This window comes from Thamnophis sirtalis, unplaced genomic scaffold, assembly GCF_051295495.1.
Source record: "Thamnophis sirtalis isolate CommonGarterSnake01/CBP01778 unplaced genomic scaffold, rThaSir2_p1.2 scaffold_1, whole genome shotgun sequence".
In the NCBI taxonomy this organism is placed as follows: Eukaryota; Metazoa; Chordata; class Lepidosauria; order Squamata; family Natricidae; genus Thamnophis; species Thamnophis sirtalis.
In genome coordinates, this window is record NW_028261381.1 from 163,422,836 (window position 1) to 163,429,714 (window position 6,879).

Sequence of the window (6,879 nt, forward strand, 5' to 3'; positions counted from 1 at the left end):
CTTCAGGTGGTTTTTCGGAGGGCAAAAAATGGCCAAAAATTAAGGCCGAAAACCAGCTAGTCAGCACACACATGCGTGCTGGAGCTGACGAGGCAACGGTTCGCGTGCCCTCAGAAATGGCTCCATGTGCCACCTGTGGCACGCGTGCTATAGATTCACGATCACGACCCTACATCAACATGATTCTTCACATTTGAGGAGGTGTACTTGAAGCATCTCTGTGTGATTTACATGAGGCAGTTTGGTCCAGTGGTTAAAGCACCAGGATAGAAACCAAGAGACTGTGAATTCTAGTTCTGCTTTAGTCATGGAAGCCGGCCGGGTGTCTTGGGCCTATCACCAGGAGTTCTAGTCCCACTTTTGCCTTAGGCATGAAAACTGGCTAGGTGACTTTAGGCCAATCACTAGGGGACTGTGAGTTCTAGTCCCACCTTAGGCACGAAAGTTGATCTTAGGCCAGTCACTCGCTCTCAGCTTAACCCATCTCACAGGGTTGATGGTGTGGGGGAAATAGGAGGAGAAAAGTGTATTATGAATGTTCATCACCTTAAGTTATTTATAAAAATAAAGACAGGATAAAAATAAATCTAATTTTCTGTGCAATAGGATTTTTCAATTGAGTTATCTTGAGGTAAGAGGGGCATCTTATACATTTTATAAAGAAGTAAGATACTGCGGAACACCGGACAAGCTTTCCTGTTGCGTCAAAATAGGAACAGCTGCAACCAGATCTGCTCCATCTATTGCAGAATTCCTGCAGAATTTGACTGGGTTCATCAGGATGAATGCAAGCCTTTTTCTACAATTAGAACTTTGCCTCTTGAGCAGAAGTTTTGGGCACTTTTTAAACTTGGAAGTTTGGGGGGGGGGGAAACCCATCTCTGCATTATGCTATCCGAAAAGATCACTTGGCCTTGTTTCCTTAATTGTTTTATTATGGATACCGGGCCCCCGTTTCAAGTCTCAAAGCCTGACATCTCTCATAAAGAAAACCCCGCCAGAGACAGAAATAGCAGATGCCAAGATTGGTGATGGCGGGAACCAGCTGCAGTGTCAGTGCTGACATTGTCTGTCAGATCCAGTGGGACTACATAGCATCCTTCTCTCTTCCCCCCCAACTAATGTTTAGTCAGGTGGGTATAACTGCACAGCAGTGCATCCTACTAGGCTCCAGCTAAGTCTTAACATTTTCACTTCTGATGATATTTCCAAAGGGGGGGGGAATGTATTCCATCACCATCTGGCAAGTCAAGTGGACTGCCAAGAAGCCACCAATAATGGGTTGGTAATAGCAGCAACACAGCCTGGAGCAAGGAACAGAAAATAAGATGCTACAGAGCAGTGATTTTCAACCTTGGGCAACTTTAACAGGGATGGACTTCAACTCCCTGAATTCCCCAGCCAGAATAGCATCTTATTTTCTATTCCTTTTGCTAAGGTTGAGAAAGGTTACAATAGAGCTGGGGGTGGATTGATTTTTTTTCCCAGCTGAAGAGTTGGAAGGGAGGTCTTAAGAGGTCTTCTAGTCCAACCCTCTGGCCCAAGCAGGAGACCCTGTATCATTTCAGACAAATGGTTGTCCAATCTCTTCTTAAAAATTTCCAGTGTTGGAGCAACAGCAACTCGTGGTGGCAAATCGTTCCACTGATTAATTATTCTGATTAATTATTCAGGAAATCTCTCCTTAGCTCTAGGTTTGTTCTCACTTTGATACAATAAAATACAATACAATACAATAGCAGAGTTGGAAGGGACCTTGGAGGTCTTCTAGTCCAACCCCTGGCTAGGCTATCCAACATCTTCTTAAAGACTTCCAATGTTGGGGCATTCACAACTTCTGGAGGCAAGCTGTTCCACAGATTAATTGTTCTGTCAGGAAATTTCTCCTCCGTTCTAAGTTGCTTCTCTCCTTGATTAGTTCCCCCCATTGCTTCTTGTTCTGCCCTCAGGTGCTTTGGAGAATAGTTTGACTCCCTCTTCTTTGTGGCAACCCCTGAGATATTGGATCACTGTTATCATGTCTCCCCTAGTCCTTCTTTTCATTAAACTAGACATACCCAGTTCCTGCAACCGTTCTTCATATGTTTTAGCCTCCAGTCCCCTAATCCTCTTTGTTGCTCTTCTCTGCACTCTTTCTAGAGTCTCCATATATTTTGTGATGCGCAGGACTTTTGTCCTGATCTGACCTGATATCTACAGGGAGTCCTCGAATTACGACCATCCATTCAGCAACTGTTCAAAGTTATGGTGGCACTGAAAGGACTTACAACTGGCCCTCAAACTTCCAGCTGTTGCCACATCTGCATTGGCGAGATCCTTCTTAATCCAGGATCAACAGACGCTGCTACATAGCTTCTTTATTCTGTTTTCCAGTGCCCAAGCACACACGTACAACTTTGGAGGGGAATCATAGTTACAAATTTTAATTGAAATAACAGGGTTCCAAACATATTTAAATCATTGACAGCTTTTAGGTATCTGGTTTACAACTGGCTTTTGTAATATCTTAATACATCCCCGGCATGGAGAAAGCAAGGATTTGTATTGGTGAAACCCGAAAACACCACGAATTTCTAACTCAACCTTGTTTCCTCATGCTTCCCCTTTCACTAACGAACACCACTATCTAAGCATTCTTATGTCCTCAACGGAAGGCTTATTTCTCCCCCAAACCCACCCACCAAACCATACAATTATATGGTCATATATATGCCCTCCTTCTAGATAAACCCTTTGATTCATGCCAACATTCCCTTAAAAGAACCTTCCCCTGTCACAGTTGCGATGGAGATAAACGGAATTCCCTCAAGGCATCATCACACACATGGAAAACGTGAACAAAATCCTCAGGAAGATAGAAGCGGCCATCTTGGATCTTGGTTTGGGTCGACTCTTCTAGGGTGCCTCATGAAAAACAGAAGACCCATATCTGAAAGGGGGTGATTAGGCAGGGGAAACCCCTCTGAATCCCACTAGCACTCCTTCAGTATAGATTAATCCTGCTAGGTGTATCTAGATATCAGGGCACCATCTTTCCGCATCCAGTTGTGGTTCTGGGATTGCAAGCCACTCTCAAAAGTGGTCTTTGTGAGAGACTGTTTCAACCTCTTGCTAAGACTGCAATAAGCCCTCGTCTCGCATATGGCTTGAATGTGGTTAGATCCTTAAAATGCATTAAATACAGAAAGCGGGGACTCAAAATTCTATGCAGTGTTTTGCATGAATAAATTCATTTCGCTCTAACAAGGGGCCCTTTCCATGAAATACTTCCTGCAAGAAAACTGTCCTCACCTTGTAAATACGGGCAGTTCTGCTGCTGAGCATTCCCTACTGTTAGAAAGTTTCTCTTAATATTTTAACTGATATCCACTTACTAGTTTTCATCCTGCCCTCAAAACAATGGAATAAAGGGTTGCCCCACAGCAGTGATGGCGAACCTTTTAGGCACAGAGTGCCCAAACTGGAAGGCGTGCACGCCAGAGCCCTGGAAACCCAATGACCAGCTAGCCGGCAGGCTTGCATGTCTTGGAAACCCAATGATCAGCTGGCTGACGCAAATGCGTGCCTTGGAAACCCAATGATCAGCAGGCTGACACACATGCGTGCCTTGGAAACCCAATGATCAGCTGGCTGACGCAAATGTGTGCCTTGGAAACCCAATGATCAGCTGGCGGACAAACATGCGTGCCTTGGAAACCCAATGATCAGTTGGCTGCTGCACATGCGTGCCTTGGAAACCCAATGATCAGCCGGCTGACACACATGCATGCTTCGGAAACCCAATGATCAGCTGCTGATGGAAATGCATGCCTCGGAAACCCAATGATCAGCTGGCTGACGCAAATGCGTGCCTTGGAAACCCAATGATCAGCAGGCTGACACACATGCGTGCCTTGGAAACCCAATGATCAGCTGGCTGACGCAAATGTGTGCCTTGGAAACCCAATGATCAGCTGGCGGACAAACATGCGTGCCTTGGAAACCCAATGATCAGTTGGCTGCTGCACATGCGTGCCTTGGAAACCCAATGATCAGCCGGCTGACACACATGCATGCTTCGGAAACCCAATGATCAGCTGCTGATGGAAATGCATGCCTCGGAAACCCAATGATCAGCTGGCTGACGCAAATGCGTGCCTTGGAAACCCAATGATCAGCCGGCTGACACACATGCATGCTTCGGAAACCCAATGATCAGCTGCTGATGGAAATGCATGCCTCGGAAACCCAATGATCAGCCGGCTGACGCACATGTTTGCCTCGGAAACCCAATGATCAGCCGGCTGACGCACATGTTTGCCTCGGAAACCCAATGATCAGTTGGCTGCTGCACATGCGTGCCTCGGAAACCCAATGATCAGCCGGCTGATGCACATGCATGCCTCGGAAACCCAATGATCAGCTGGCTGACGCACGTGTGCCTCGGAAACCCAATGATCAGCTGGCTGATGCACATGCTTGCCTCGGAAACCCAATGATCAGCTGGTTGAGCTGGGGTGATGGCACACTTGCCCACAGAGAGGGCTCTGCGTGCTACCTCTGGCATGCCTGCCATAGGCTCACCATCACGGCCCTACTGTCTAGGGGACAGATTTTTAGGTATTGGACAATTGCTGCTTTATATTGTTTCCGCCCCTTTGAAGAAACTCTGCTCATGTTCCGCACTCCATCCTCAAAATGATGCAGGAAGATCCAAACTTCCTCCACTAAATTCTGTGAAATAACTATCATTTTTGAGAAACGCTTCTTCAAGGATATAGAGGCCTTTCACGGCTGTCCAACACAGTTTATATTTCTAACTTGATTGACATCAGGGGCATTGAATCCTTCAGTTTAAGTGCCAGTCAGGCTTTGTGAAAAGAATCCAGCCTCTTGACCAGTGTCGCTCAAACTTTTCAACATGAGGATAAGTGGACTTTAACTCCCAGAATTCTCCAGCCAGCATGGAGAATTCTGGGAGTTGAAGTCCTCCTATCTTCAGGTTGCCAAGGTTGAGAAACGTTGCTCTTGACAGTTATACTTCAAGTTAAATATGTAAACTCTATGACTATATTTAACATCTCTTGAAAACTCAGGTGCTATGGGATGGAGGAATGATCCTAAAATGGATACTGAATCTTGTGAATATTTCCTTCTGTCCCAAAAGGTTTTACACATTTCTCTGTGGTTCTTTGAAGTTAAGCAGATATTGTATTGTAAGCTCAGTAGGCTTCAGAAAATACTTTTGATAGTGATGGGCGATATTCTTTAACTCACTCTCTAAGAGTTGTCTATTTCCACTGCCTGGTATATATCCTATTCTTGTGTACATGGCATAAGGACAAATACAGTCAAATTACATTCTCCAAAATGCTTGCAACAACTTTCTGTTTTACTTCCATCCTCTTCTCTCTTCACTTTCAAGCACTTTGATATTTACAGATTTCCAGTTTAGTCTGAAATGGGGAAAAAAATCTCTCTGTCTAAAGCAGTGTTTCTCAAACTTGGCAAGATGCGTAGACTTTGACTTCTGAGTGAGGAATGGTCAGCTTGCATGTCTCCAAGCAAGTGGAGATGACATTGCAGCCATGATTGAGAGAATAGTGATAATAGACTGGTCTCATAGAACCTCTGTAGACATGGAAAGGACAGGAGATTGTTCACTTAAACTCCAGATGGCTCCTCCTCCTAAGAAGACTGCAGGATATCAAGGCTGATTTCCATCCTTCTGAGGTTGGTAAAATGAGAACGCAGATGGTTGGGGCAATATGCTGACTCTGTAAACTGCTTAGAGAGGGCTATAAAGCACTGTGAAACGGTATATAAGTCTAAGTGCTACTGCTATTGTTATAGCAGTTTCCTCCAGGTTTGAGGCCTCGGAGACAGGCATAGGTCGACACTAAGACAAATGGCAGAAAATTTTATGACATTTGAATTACTCCAGGAAATATTGGATATGGATTATAAGATGGAGATGACAGTAAAAGTGAAAATATAGGTCTTATTTTAATCCTGGTCAAAGAAACCAACTTTTTACTTCTAGCAATCCTGAATTCATTCAGATATTGCATAAATAAATACAAATGATACGCCAAAAGGTCCTTCCTGGTTTTACAAGAGAGGTTTGCTAAAGCTTCAAAGGAGCCTTTGAGATGGGAAAACTTAAGAGAGATGACACCCTACGACAACATCTGAATGGATTCAAGACTGCTGCAAGCAAAGGAATACAAAGTTGGTTTGTTTGACCAAGGTTAAAGTAAGACATTTTTCTATAAAATTATGGGAACCCTTTATGAACTTTTGGTTGTTGCTAGGACTGAAATGTTAATAATTTATGAATTTGAATATGAGCAAGGGGTCGGCTATGGAAAGAAGAGATACTTGCATATACCTTATAAGAGGTGAAGAATTACTAAATTTGTACATGTGATGAACAATCAAAAATCACTCTTTTAAATATTTTCTCTTTTTCTTATTTTTTTCCCTCTTTCCTTTTTTTTCCTTCTTTTCTACTTCTTATTCTGTTTGTTATTATTTTTTTCCTTTCTGGGTTTAGTCTGTATTGTCCTTTATTATTGTTCCTTTTTAAAAAAAAATCAATATACGTATTTATTGTTTAAAAAGGTATGACTTCAACTCCCAGAATTCATGGGGATTGAAATCCACCTATGTTCCCCATCTATTCAAAGATGGGGATTTCTGGAAATTGAAGTCCATCTATCTCAAGCTTTGAGAAACACTGCTGCAAAACACCTCAGAAGATTGAACTTTTAGAGGTACCTTCTCCCCACCTCTTTGTAACACTTCACCCCATCTTTAGTACTACAACCTCCCCACACACACATACAGATTCCTGGGGGTGGGGGAGCAGGGGGAATTTGACCTCAGGCTTCCCAAGCA